Raw genomic sequence first — 15,483 nt, 5'->3', positions numbered from 1 at the left:
GTGGCGCAGCGTTTTTTTCCCTGTCTTAAATATGCTCTCACAGAGGCATAAAACAACATCGCTTATTGGTTCAGCTCTGGAAAACAATGGGGCCCTTCCCAAACATGGGGCAGCTTCTAGATCTTTCTCACAGAAACCACCCCTATGGCCCCTTGCTACCAAAACCTTGCCACGTAAACCCACTACAAACCTGAAAATGAAATAGATGCAAGAAAAATAAATACACACAAGAAATTTAAAGCCATAGCAGAAATGCTAAATCAATGCTTTACTTCTATTTCTACCATGGGGAAGAACATGGAGTTGCCTGTTTTGGCACCTACTTATACAATCAACTGGAGAATCCGATAAATAGAAGCATCAGTAAAATAAATGTAGAACAAATAAATAAAACATATAGTAATAATTTATGAGGACCAAATGGTTTTCATTCATTAATTCTGTAGTATCTCAAATATTAATTCTAGAAGTAGTTAGGTGTGGTAGTATGACATGAGCAGTCAGAGACAAGGAAGGTGATACCAACTTCTGAAAAGAGCTATGAGAGGATCTATGGAGCAGCTGTTTAGTAATTCTGCTGCCTGTAGAGACCAGACTGATTAAGATTATAACAGGGGAAGAGTTAAAAGACACATTAGTGTTACGATGAGAAGGGTTAATATGACCACGGGAGGGAAGTCATAAACCTATTAAAGTTCCCTGAAGGGATCACCAAGCATGTGGTCATGAGTGAACCATATTATGGTTTCTAAAACAGGCTTGTATAATACTACCTGAACAAAGCTCTTTGTGAAATATAGGTCCTGTTATGGATTAATAATAGGTTAAGAGATGGGAAATAAAAGGCAAGAATAAATGATTAGCCTTCAACCTATAGAGCAAGCTACCACATGGGTCCAGTAATGATCTCTGTGTAGAACATGGTCATAAATTATGTGAAAAAAAAAGTGAACTATACAATAAAGATTGCTGATGGTAATAATCCAGCACAGTAAAAGAATAAATGCACTGTGAAGAGTTGCAGGAGGAGACTGAGCAGCTGGATGGTAAAATAGGCAGATTAAATTAAATGTTGTTAAAGCACAGTGATCCATATAGGGAAAAACAACCTTATTTAGACATGCACACTAATGGTTTTTAAACTAACTGTGTATGAATAAGAAACAAAAAAATCAAGAGCCATAGTGAATAAGTTTTTTGGAAATAGATCACTTATGGTCAAAAAAAAAAAAAAAAAAAAAAAAAAAAAAAAAAAAAGATTAGCAAAGATTAGGAATAGAGAATAAAACAGAAAACATTCTTTACCAGTATATAAATATGTCTCTTAAACAAGGCATTCAGTTCTGCTCACTATATCTAAAAATGGATATAGCAGAACTTAAGAGAGAAAGACAAAGACGAAGAGAAAAACAGAACAAGGCTTTAGAGAATTACTCATCATGGAAAAAAGAGGTAACAGGTCAGTGCTGTGAGAAATTCTGCGCAGTAAGGAAAATGCAAATAGAATTGTTATTCATTGTTTTTCATAATACAAATACCTAAAGCATCAAAAGAATTGGTCAGGTAAAAAACATAAAAACAAAATAATCAGAATGAGTTTTTTTGCATACTTAAAATGTGTCACTCGCCAGCATGTGAAATGTACATTTTCTCAAAAAAAAAAAAAAAAAAAAAAAAAAGCCACTAGGCCATTAAAGAGAAAAATCCAATGCAATCTTGGGCTCAAGAAGCCCATAATCATAACCTGTGGATCACCAGGAGGAAATGCCAGATGAAGAATATCACTGTATTTGTCCAAAGTGCATTAGCCACTCTCACAAAGTGCCTACAGAGCCAGGTGAACCTGTGTACAGACAGCATGACTGTTTCTACACTATAAATATTGAAAAAGAAATCCATTAAACTGCAGGAACTAATTTGCACAATATCGTAGAAGTCAACTGCATCCCAGCTTTACCAACTCATGAACAAGTTTACTCAAACTCTACCTAATCTGTTATCTGCTTACTCCTAAAGTGAATTTGCCAATACCATTTTCTGAAGACAGTGTTTTTTGTGAAGTCCTTATTTTCATGATTGCTATGGGTTGGAAATCATACTCTCATGTTTTCATTTCTGTCTGCAACCTGAATACTAGCAAATGAAAACAGGACCTAGTGAAATTCAGGTATAAAATAACTGTAAATCTGCCAGGAGTAGGATGCTAAGAGCTTCATGAGAAGTACCTTTATTTCCTTCTTCATGGTCCTCCTTGTTCTTTGGCACTTGTGTTTCTTTTTTTTTGTTGTTTTGTTTTGTTTTGTTTTGTTTGTTTTTGTTTTTGTTTTTGTTTCTGCCTTTAATCAAAACACGCACATGTAGTTCTTTCAGAAAACCTAGCTAATTTGAATTTTATTTGCTGACTAAATGCTTTTTCGGACTTTATGTAGTATACCCAAAACACATTAGATAGTAGGTAGTTTCAAAAAAGTGAGTGAGAAAACATTACAAGAAAAAACATTTTTGAAAGGTCAAGAATTTATCCCTTGTCTTCCATGATCCTGAAGAATTTTCTGAAAGATACTATGTGCTTACTACAGTCCCATGTACTATACATCGGTAATTTGTAAGGTCCTTCCCATCAAGTCAGTTCTCAGAAATGACTGCAAGAATCAGAACAGACCATGAAGATCTCTCAGAAATGACTGCAAGAGTCAGAACAGACCATGAAGATCTCTCATGAATATAGAGCTGCAGATACTACAGTTCAATAAAGAACACAAATATTAATTTCATATTGTTGTTGTTGTTTAAAAAAAAAAAAAGACAGTTTAGCATGTGAGTTTGGTATTTTGGATAAGATGTGATTCTGCACAGACATGTTAAAATGTGTGTCTGTGTTCAATAAGCTGAATTATTGTTCTTAATTGTTACCAAAAAAAATAAAAAATAAAAAATAAGTCTTTAGATTAAAATTTTGGAATATTTCACTTGGCACACAATCTTACTGGGGGAATAACTTCAAATTAAAGATTTAATTAGTGTGGTGCTTGGTAACATTAGTAAGTTATCTTCTGTGGTTATAATCCTGGAAAGCTTAATGTTAATGTAGCTGAGACATCCCAAACTCTATAAATAAAATATGGAAAGGAACCAAATTACTATATTGAAAACCAGAGGAACATTCACTTTAATGCATTACAGTCTGAGCTTTAAATAACATTTATGACAGCTTGTAAAATTTATTACCGAAGCAGTTATTTGCATTAGCAGATTCCTGGATCTAATCATTCTCCAGTTTTCCGTTCTCACTGTCCTATGTTTTCACAAATTTCAGCTGAAATGATTCACGGTTTCATAAAGGTCAGAACATCGATTACAGCCTGTTAAAACCAATTCTCAGGTAGCTGATGATCACCATGCTAGACTCATTTCATTCTAGGAACTCATTAGATTTTCCCTTCTTACTTTATTTTTAGAATCAGTTGTCTGAGATATACAGAGGATGCAGAAAGTATTTACTCCTTAGGACTCATAGGAATAGTTTATAATTACCCAAGTGACTAAGACTTTTTTTTAAAACAGTCAAATTTACTGAGAGTGAATGCATTTTGTGACAACACATAGTATGGAACAGTGCATTGCTAAACCACAAGTCACAAAACAATAGGGTTCTTAGATTAACTGGGCCACAGGTAGAAAAACAGAAAAAGTCAAAGAGGGATCTAGGTGAGATGAGCTCTAACTACAAGACAATAGCTGGTTTTATGCCAAGAGCACAAACTGCAGGGAGAATAACATTGTTGACTGAAGGACATCAAATCAGGGTTCTGGGAAGCTTTGCACTAATCCTGTGTTGTAATGACAGCTTAAAAATTTGGTACTTTGATAAGTTCTGAGATTGACTTAAACCTCTTTAATTTGGCTTGCTGGTATTTAATCTTTTAACTTTGCATTCTTAATCAAAACTCAAAGCAGATCTTTAATCTTGTATGTAGAAAATGGAAGATTAGAGGCCTCTGACCTGCCTCTGGTGGACAGCTGTTTGCTTCCCCTTCTCATGCTCACTGTCACAGCAAGTGAGAGCCATTTCAAACCTATAAGAAGGTCCCAGGAGAGAAAAAAAAAAAAAAAAAAAAAAAAAAAAAAAAAAAAAGACAAAAATACTCTCCAGCAAAGAAAAATCTGAACCCCTCTCTCCTTTCAGTGAAGAATTAAAATCCATCAGAGCCTGTGATGTGTTTCTTCTAAATTGTTGTTAATATGATAGGAAAATAATTCTGTTTTACCCAAGTCCCTCCATGAAGAGAGAGAGCTACCTTCAAAGTCCCTTTGCCCCTAGAACACCTGAGACATTTCCAGGAGTGATTACTTACTGAGATTTAATAATGCACAATACTGGAGAACGTGAGTCAGCAAAATACTATGTACAAACCTAGATTTTTTTTTTTCCACTTACAAAAAGAATTTTAGGACAATTCTACCAAGCACATCTAGTTTTATTGCAAATTCTTTGGGGAAGGGGTAGTTTTTTCCAAACAAGAAATGCATACAACTCCTTCAAGACATTTAGGCGTTTTTATTCACCAAGCCTGTTTCTGTTTAAACCTATTTAGTACTTGAAGGAGATCATGGTGAAGTGGGTCAAGATTCCTTAAGCAGCTCCAGTCACAGGCACCTCATTTTGGGAACTTAGGGTTGCCAACAGAGAGGAGGACTTCAGTAGACATGGCACGTTGCAACACCTCCTCCATGGGTGTCTCTAGCTGCCTGTAGCATGTCCGCAGCCTCCACTATCAGAGTGTTTGAAGAGGTGATTTTGTCTGAAGAGGTGATTTGGTGAAACTTTGTTTCCCATTTCCACGTGCACACAACAAAATGCTTCAATACAAAAACTGGACATACATCCTTATGGGACCCAGGCTAGCACCCAGGCCACCAGGCTGTTTTTCCCTGTGACCAATATACTAATTCATCTCACTTCACCCTGGTGAGACAGCCCCACTCAGGGGTCTTGCCTTGAACTCAGCAAGAAAAGGATCATTAGAGTATAAATGATTTAATTAGTTCAAAAGCAAGTGCATACATGGCATTGCTAATTGCAGAAGAAATCTAGAATAGCTCTTTTGTGAGCTTCATTTATTCCTCCTGCGTTAAGTTCCTTGTCTTGTACAGAAATCTCCAAGCATCTGAGCTGCCTCACAAAACAGCAGTTGATTTTCTCTGCACATAGCTGAACTGAAGTCATTTAATGTCATGAAAATCTTAGTCAGCCATATTAGGAGAACAACAATCTTGATTTCACAATTCATTTTAAATCCATTGCACTTTTCATCATAGTTCTGGAAGCACTTTACATCATTGTTAGCGATGGCTATCCCAGTTTATCAGTTCCTGAATTATTCAAATTCCTTAAAGAGAGGAAAAGTCCAAGGAAAAGTCATTCCCTGAAGCTCAATAAGAGTTTTGAACTATCTTCAACTTAGTTTGATGACAGTGAGCTAGAATTAAATTTTTCTTAATTTCAATCTTTTTCCTTAAAGAGCACATACAGATGGATAGAATAACAGAAATATTTGGAGTTTTATTTAAAGGAAGAGGAAATTCAAAAGGGAAAAGGTGTTTTTGATACAGACCAGGAAAAAAAATCCTTAGTAAATAAAAGAAATGCTTCATGTAAGGCTTCTGACACCATAATTTTTATGCAGTGCATTTGTAAGCATAAAGGATATTCACATAATCCAAGGATTATGACAAGATCTTCCTCCTTCCTTTGGGAAGATAGCTGAAGATTAAGAAACTTTTTAGAAACAGCCCTTACCAACATAGATAAGATCTTTCTTCATCACCTTCCCTAATAAAAACCATATGCAGCTGCCCCTAATAATCCCTAAATTTAGCAAGAGTTTTGTCATTGTCATCAAAAATGGAAGAAACTTTTTTTTGCTGCTGCTACTGTTTTATTACTCATGGTCTTTGAAGGGAACAAGAAAAACTGGTGTGAATAAAAAGGAAGATCTCCAATCCTCAAGTTTTCTCTTGAAACGGAAAAGGAATTCGGTGAAACAGAAGTTGGTCCTTTGGCTTTGTGGAAGTTACAGTTGCTGTTTGACTACGTCAGAAATGAAGAAGTTGAAGTGGTCTGTAGATATTTAAGTGTTTTCACATCTTTCTTGTGATTTCTGAGAGCATTATCAGTGAAGTCAGTAAATCACCATGTGATCAGTCAGAAATAGGACCAAATAATAGCTAGTATGAAAAGTATGCATTTATTAGCTGTTTGAACACCATTATTTTCTTATTTTTTTTTTCTTCATGAATTCAGATGAAAAGTATAGCTTATCATGCCAAATTTTAGTACGTTTTCTCAGCACCATTATCCTCACACAAAGTACTATTATATAAAAAAATCAGTTGCTGTACAAACACAAATTGATGCAAACACATGCAATTGCTACAGTGTTCTGCAGCAAAACGGACCAGCCAACTGGAACTTTCTGGAGAACATGAAGGTGCCCACCCAACAGGAAACCAGCGTATTACTAGCCATCCCCATCCTCCCTCCACAGTCAGAGTTAGCAGGGTCCTTTCACCTGATTTCTGAAGCAAGACATTCTCTTGTATTCAAGTTCTGCTATTACAAACATTTTCAATAGCCAGTGATTCTTCCTGGCTGTCATCTACACTTCTACATTACCCCTGGCATTCCCTCTTGAGGATCTTGTTTTACTAATTAGGTTCCTTTGCAAAAGAGGAGGGAGGAATGAGTGAGAAGCCAGATTTATTCCCTTTTAATCCTTTATTCCCTGCAAATAACAATTTGAATTAGTTTTTCAGTGATATTTATAGTTAGCCTCCAATCCTGTACTTATCCATTTTGAACAACTGCTTGAGGTTTACTTCCTTCCACCTGTTTCTTATCTGAAAGACTGTGCTGAAACATCAAATCATAATTGTTGTTTTTGTGTTGTTTGTTTTCGTATAATTTTGTCTTTTCCTCCAGATGATATTACACATAGCTAACAATGTATAGAAGGAAGTTAAGAACTGAACTGTGGTATTGCTCCCCTTGCTCCCCGCAGTCTTGCTATGCTCAAGTTCAACCAAATAGGTTGTAGATGTAGATGGCAAGGGATGCAACTTAGAGCTTCATCACAGCATCTAGACTCAGCTGGCAATCATTTAGGTATATTGGATACATATACCTATAAACACTGCCTAGACACTACAGCAGCCTCAACTACTCAATCAGCCTACTACTAAGCCATACAATGAAGTTAATATTTACTCGTTCTGTGATACCATTGTTAAAATCTATTTACTAACTTTTGAAATGTATACGAAAAGTAACATTAAAAATAATTTTGCATTAAGTTGCTATCCAAAATCCTCAACTGGAACAAGACTTTTTTGTTTGTTTGATTTTATTTCATTGTAGAACATACAAGAAATATAAAACAAGAAGATGTAATCTGTTCTTCACATTAAGTTTTATTTCATTATCTAATACCAAAAATTGTCAAAATATTTGACACCAAAGGTTGTTATCATGTATAAAGCTTTAACTAAAATATCTCCTTAAGATTTTTTCAGATTTTTTTTTTTTTTTTTTAACATCTTCACACTTGTGCCAAGAAGGCCTGCTCTTGAAGGACTCAGGGTGACCATAAGCTCAGCAGACTTCCTGTCCATTCACCTCATCCAGCTAACACAGATGTCCGTGGGCTGTCTAGACATACCTAACATTTCCACTTTGTCTGATGCTGAACTATCAGTGTAGTAACACTGATACTAACATAGTAACATATGATATTATATGATATGATAGTAACAACATATGATATTATATGATATGATAGTAACATCATACCTGTGGATGTACACTTGGATGAAAACACTGCAGAAGACACCATCCAATAGCTACTGAGACCTTCATCTCCTGGATTGACCTGCAAGAAGTCTCATCTTAAAGACAGCATTAAAATAACCTTTTAAATGCAACACCAAAATAGTCCATGGAAGATCATACAACACAGGAAGAACTACTTGCTTTTAGTAATTTGTAGACTCCCTCCCTCCCCTCTTTTTTTTATTCCTTTTTTTTCTTCTGAATTAAGGGTTATTTCCCTTCATAAACATGCTTTGATTCTTCTTCTTTATTTACAGACTACAATATTGTTTCCTGCCTATCCTTTTCACAAGTATTATAATTCCCAATTTTGCTTGGTTAGATACTGTCTTTTTCTTAAATTGTAAAAGGTGCTTTATCATCCAGTGCTTTAAAATGCTTTCTTGAGTCATGCACCTAAACTGGGAAGTTTCCATCGCTTAAGTCACTCTGATTCCTGGAATGAAAAGCCTTCTGTGAAAAACCACTACCAAACCCTTAAACTATATATTCACTGAATTATATTCACTTTTCAAACTTCTTCCCTAAGTGAAGTTGCATCCTGGTTTTGGCTAGGATAGAGCTGACTTTCCTCCTAGTAGCTGCTATGGTGCTGTGTTTTGGATTTAGTATTAGAATACTAATAACACACCAATGCTGTAGCTGTTGCTGAACAGTGCTTACATTAAGCCAAGGACTTTTCAGCTTCTCATATCACCCTGCCAGTGAGGAGGCTGGAGGTGCAGCAGGAGCTGGGAGGGGACAGATATTGATATTCCATACCATATGACGTTATAATGACCAATTAATATGGGGTGACTGGCCAGGGTGTGGAGACCATTGCTCAGGGATGGGATGGGCATCAATCAGCAGGTGGTGAGCAATTGTATTGTACTTCACTTCTTTTGTACACATTATTATTACTATTATCATTATTATTTTTCTTTATTTTCTGTCCTAATAAACTGTCTTTACGTCAACCCACAAGATTTTACTTTTTTTCCCCCCCTCATTCTCTCCCCCATCGCACTGTTGGGGGGAGTGTGAGCAAACAGCTATGTGGTACTTCGCTGCCAGCAAAGTTATACCACAGGCTGGAGAGCTGCCAAAGCTCTCAGTATCATCATTTAAAGTTATCTTTCCCAATTTTGGTTGACTAGTGACTTTCCATTACAATGTCCAATGTGTGGCTTGACATCCACTGTTATAAAAACCTTTCTTTTGATCACACATCTACTTCAAGTATAAAAGAAAGCACCATTAAGCATACAAGACATCACACAAGCCTAACAGATAACTTATAGGAGATCCACACACCTGAAATAGCACTAATCACCTATTTTTAGGCAAACCAATTCCTCTACCAGTGTCAGCAATGACAGTAGCAAAATTAATCACAGTCACTGATACTTTGTGATACTTCGCTTTGCCTTGGAGTTTATCTAGCCAGATAGGAATATTTCTGTGCGGCAATGAAACTGTTTATTGCAATTACCACTATTGCAGTGGTCCCCATTCCCCTGAGCTTCTTCATTCTCAGAACACAGAATTGGAAAGAATATCCACTGAGCTTTTTAAGCTAGCCTCAGCTCATTCAGTACATCTCGAGAACAGAAATCCTTGTCAGTTAGCAAAATACTTCAATTTGTCTCAATACTACTTTTGCAATTTCATTACAAAGCCTTGTTATAACTTACATTTTTGTAGCCCCCTGCCAGATTTGCCAATGTTGCAGATACCTTACAGCACATAGCCATGAGACAGTCTCAACTTCAGAGCAGAGCTAAAGAAACTTCCTGGCCTTATGATTTCCATGCTGGCATCCTCCTACAAAACAGAGCTAAAACTCTCGCATCACATGCACTGGAGGACCAGATAAGAGATGACCACAACTGTCATTACAGAGCAGACCTGGCCTTGACACACAGATAGACTATAAAATAGTCCATGAATTTAGGAAAGCCAGCATTGATTGCTGTGGGCAATTTCAGATCACCTGCAATCCTTGCCACTAAGGAGCTGAAGGGTGGGGATCCCTATTGAAAGAAGGTGTAGCTCTTGAGCTATACTTGCTATTCCCCCTCTCACAGCAGTTTACTCATTTAGATCCCTGACTTCTTGGGGCTAATGTTGAAGACAGTAGGAGTAATGCTATGTAACACACAGGCACTTAGTTTGATAGTGGCATTTTGTAAAAATAAGGGCTAATTTACAGCTTTGGGTTACAGTTGTAAAAACCTACAACGATTAAACCTTCATTTTAAAAACTGTGTGGGAAGAGTCATGACTAATCTTACATCACATTTTCATGTGCTTTACTTCCTATCTGAACAGCACACAGTAGCTTCTGGAGGGGATAGAAGTTAGAGGAAGAAAATCAGCAACAGCACGACTTCTCTCAAGTCTTACACAATATTTTTCTGATTCTTGAAATAGCCAAATCATAAATCACATTCAAATGAACAGTGAGGAAAACAGAGTCCTGGGCCCTATTATTTCATGGACTTGACTGGTGATGATGCAGTGTGATGGCCCCACAACACATGCAGAATTACAATTCCTATATTTTACAAGTCACAAGCTGGGAGGAAGGGAAAGACAAAGAGGACACTATTAAAAACAGGAAGCCTTGTGCAAATGACTTTTTTTCCTTCGTTAGCTAGCTAATGACACTGAAGCAAGATTTCTGTTCTGGCTGACTTCTGTCAGTAACCAGTCAGCAATTCTGAACATACAGGATGGGGTGGTGCTGACAAACAAATTTATTCATCAGTATTGCTCAGTCTGACTTGAGATTTAAAGGGAAAGTTAAAACTAACATTGTTTATGAATTGACTTAAAATATTTTTTTCAAGCATTTATGAAAGTAGCTGTTGGAGTGACTGTGTCTCCCATGGCTGTAACTTGCTCTATAATGGCAGAAAAATCCAGTAATTCTTGAGATATAAACAACGTACATGACTGTAGTGCATTCAGCACTAGGATGGGTATTTTCAAGCAATAAGCCATCTATAGAAGACTGCTAAGAAAAACTTTCTTCAATGCAATTCCTCCTGCAACTGTATGGCAGATCACGTTTCTCTGTGGTATTTTCACTGGAGGAATTCACACATGAGAAAGTTGTAGCACCAGACTGCCAACCCCAAACAGCAGCTGTTGGATGTCTAAGCCCCTAGCCTCAAATCACAGCTCCTTCAGGAAACAAAGCAAAACATCCAACAACACACAGCTGCTGGCTGCTTGGCATAACAGTTTGATTGACAGATTTCCTAAATTTGTGAGCATGCAAACAAGACTTCAGCCATAAGAACATCTCCAAAAACCATTGGAATGACTGCAGGCCAAGTGCCTCAGTTGGAGCACCGAGTCTTCCTCCCCTCGGTTTACTTTTTCCCCTTATTAAGAACTCCATAATGTAATCCAGTCAAAGAATATTTCTAGGATCAGATGCTAGATCTTCAGATCACCATAAGAGGAAAAGAGTAAAGAAGGATTAGTGCTGCTGTGTTTTATTGCTTAGTTTCTTCAATGCTTCATTGTAAGCCTGTAACACTGGACTACAGTGTTAAAAAAATAAAGCTGAAACAACCATTTGATTTTAAGATAGGGCAGAAATAATGTTTGACAGCTCAGACAAAGGATTTTTTTATTTATTTACTTATTTTAAGTACTTTTGAGATGGCAATTATATGCAGGTCATTTTCTATCACTATCAAAACCACTTGAAATATTTGGAAATTTTTCATAACTGCAAAACAAAAGGGAATGTACCAGCTTGAAAAATGGGGATTTTAATTTTAAGACATCTGTACATTTTTGCTTTTAACATTTGCACTCCAATACATTAGAAAAGTCTTTGTCATCACATTGTTACAACAAAAAGCTGTTTTCTGGTTAAGTTTGTCATTTTTCAAGCAAATATCCCTAAAGGCACTTTTATGACTATCTCTGTAAGATTTACATAATAAGATAATTTTATTTTCAATGTAGAATTTTGCCAATGTAGAAAATTTTGCCACATACATGTGGATCTATCTTTTTATTTTTTAAGCTGATGAGGAATAAAGGGAAATTTGAGAAGTTAACTGCTAGGATTTGTGCATTAAGTGTTTTATCTAGCTACACAATTAAGAATTACATAAAGTTTTAGCCTATAATTGAAATACCATTTTGCAAATTCTTTTTTCTTTTACATACACCCTAAGGCTTGATCTGGCATCATCTGACATCAGCATGTAGGACACTACAGTTTCTCAACAGAACTAAATGCAGGCATCTATTTTATCTCAGCTAATTCTTTCTCCTTCACAGGCATGTGTTAGACAGCATCAGCTGAGAGCTACAGCTTGTGCTATGTAAATCCTGTGTCAGCCAAATCTTTTCTTCCAAAGAGTGGATTGTTCTGTGTGTTCAGACCAAACACTTATCACCTGGTACCCTTCAGGCTGTTGGAAAGCATATTTGTCTTCTTCAGCAGCATCCAAGAAGATAGTCCAGGAAGAAGGCAGTCCACCAGGAAGGTTGGAAGAGGGAACAAACATCCTCAGCCTTGTGGGAATTACCTCCTCTTACTGCACAGTATACATGAAGTGGCAAGATTGTAGTTTCTTAGACCACAGCCTGATACTATCAGTGATAGTTTGACAATTTGAAAGCTATATCTTCATTTTTAAACCAAAATCTATATCTGTCCCTGTTTATATTTAGAAGACCCAATGCTAGCACAATTTAAAGACCTTTCCTTTCTTAGAAAATGAGTAATATAAAGTCCTTTGTACCAGCAGCAGTAATAATAGCACTAAAAAGGTACTAGCACACTGGTTCGGCCAGGCCCCAAGGCAAACTGGAATGTACTCTCCCACTTAAATTCACAAAGAGGAAAGCCTTAGGAAATGTTTTATTAATTTTTTTTTACTATTGTTCTATCTTGAAATCAAGCCAATGAGATACTATACACTTGAGGAATAAAAAGTTGGAAGCAAAATAGATACTGTTGGAATTCACATCTGAATATATCAAGAACCAGTAAGCTGCATTCACATCACTGATCTCCTGAAATGAATGAGTAGTAAGCATAGTTTACAGGATGAAGTGCTAGATATTGAGGTTCATAATGTAAGTTTTTGTTGGTGGTGTTTGTTTTTTTTTAAAAATCTAAATTCACTCTTCCAGTAGATTTTTTTTAACCAACAAACTTTTCACCCTCACTGATACACCTAGTGATGCACACAGTAAGCAGTATTATGCTGCCATCTACAGTTTAAAGAAGAAAACAGGCCGCACAGTTCAATTTATAATATAAACAACTGGATTAAGTAGCATTTATAAAATAAAAATCAACTGAGCTTCTCATGAAATGTGTGATCAAGATGCAGTCGTTTTTGTGCTTATGTTCTAGCCCATTGAGCAAAACTTGTGACCTTATTAAAGGCATCAGAAAGACATCCTTGAGGAGTCTTATCTTGGACTACATCAAAAAGTAACTGTACAGAAACACAAAAATCATTCAATTGTACGAAATACAGATTTGGCAATCTTGATTACAAGTGTGAGATCACCTACTAGCACTTTCAAAGTAGGTATTAGCAGCTTAGAAAAAAGATGCTGAATTCTTCATTTTCCAAATTATTTGGACACGAGTCTTACTGTTCTCAGGATGGCTCTTCATACAATTATATACTTTTGCATAAAGCTATTTTTTAAAAAAAGTATTTAATATATTTCTATGAAAACAAAATAAAAAAACTTTTCTTGTTAAGAAAATAATGGAAATCTTGTGGATGTGGAAATCCTGTAAATTACCAACTTGTCTTCCAGAATCTGACACTTCTAGACTTTATTTCCTTTGATTTTTGTATTTATTTTTATTATAAAATAAGAAAAACACAAAGATCCTAATTTGAGTGACTGAAATTCAAGAAGCAGATGACATTTTCTGATGTTCTCTCTAGGCATTACAAGTATGTTCATTTTGATCTACTTTTGTAACACAATCAAATCACTAAGTGAATTTTGTAAGCAAAAATATGCAAGTATTAAATTACTATCAAAACTTACAAGAGCTTGTTAATATTTTTCTATCTGTATCCTCATTCTTTCTATGTCTGTGGATACATAGAAAGCTGGAAGTTTTTCACCAGCTATAGTGCTCAGAAAATGCTTCTCATGAACTGAAAAGGGAAGAAGCCACTACGAGCACACAAAGAATACTCTTATCTGATGATAACTGGAGTTTTAGACCATCTACAATCAACCATTCAGCTTCTACTAAACATTATAAACAACCTTAATGTTTCCTAGTGAATACCAACCACACAGTTTGCTCTGCCTGACATTGCCAGAATGAAGTTTTGTGTGAGGCGCCCCACATCCCCATTTCCTCCCCAATGGGAGATCCCAATACAGGAAGGAAATGGATGTCACACGTTCCTTCCACAAGTTACTGTACAGATCATGTAGCCCAAACAACTCTGGGTACTCCAAGACACGCATCAGTCCAGCTAACAGGTATTAGCATTTCTGATGAGTTCAGGAAATTTTTTATATGTACATAAACATTTACTATATATTTACTACTCAGTACACTAGCTTGTAATAAGAACATATACGAATCAACATTAGCAATATATTATAGAAGTAACCCTAATATAACCCTCCACAAAACAAATTCATCTTCATTCACAGTCTAAAGCTATTTTTACCCTCCTGCAGTCATACCATACCTTCTCAGAGCACAGGAAGCCTAGAAATCCTCCTAGAAGTCCTAGAAGTTTTGTAGGTAGCAAGCTGAAACACCGTCCCAGAACTAAAGTGAGATTTTTAGTTTATCTTGTGCTTTGCAGATCATATTTTTAGGTTATCTCACATCTCTTAACCATTCTCTTTGGATAGTGCCTGCCTGCAAAACCTGGTAGGTATTAAAACTTTTATTTTTTTTTTTTTAAATATGCATCCATGTTTTAAACAGCATCCTTAGAAAACTGTACCATATACTGAATAAGCATTATTGTAAATGGTTTTATTTCTTCCACTTTTCTTTGAAACAGTGAGGAAGGGTTAGAAAAGTCAACCTGACCTTTCTGAAACTCACCTTCTCTTAACCAGAAAAAAAACATGGGTTCTGGCATCACAAATTTTACCTGAATCTTTCTTGGCTCAACAGAAAAACAAACACTTATTTGTTTTTGAACATGACCTGGAAAAACATTTCTCAGCAATAAATGCCATTACCCGGACCTTCATACACAAACATCCCCAGAAATGTTTGTTTAAACACGCTGCTCATTTCTAAAGCTTCAATCTGAGGTGAACAATGCTTTCCCTGCCCCACACCACTTATCTGGAACTGGAAAAAAAAAAAAAAAAAAACATTGTTCTGTTAGCAAGATTTGCATCCACATGGTGTCAGATTATCATATGCAAATCAAAAAGATTAAAAAGTAATAAAAAGTTTGTATAGTGTATACAAATTTAAGAGGCCACAAGAGTATAATGCACGTTTAAGTACTATGCTTAAACCCCTTTGTAAAAAGGGTTCATTCTCCCCTTCTCCCTTAAGTCCTGTCCGCAGAAATTCAACTGACAGCAAGTCTGGTATTAAAAATCTCCATGATGCA

This window comes from Aythya ferina (genome assembly GCF_964211825.1).
Source record: "Aythya ferina genome assembly, chromosome: 1".
In the NCBI taxonomy this organism is placed as follows: domain Eukaryota; kingdom Metazoa; phylum Chordata; class Aves; order Anseriformes; family Anatidae; genus Aythya; species Aythya ferina.
The sequence above is the reverse complement of the archived record's forward strand: the minus strand, read 5'-3'. Positions refer to the sequence as shown.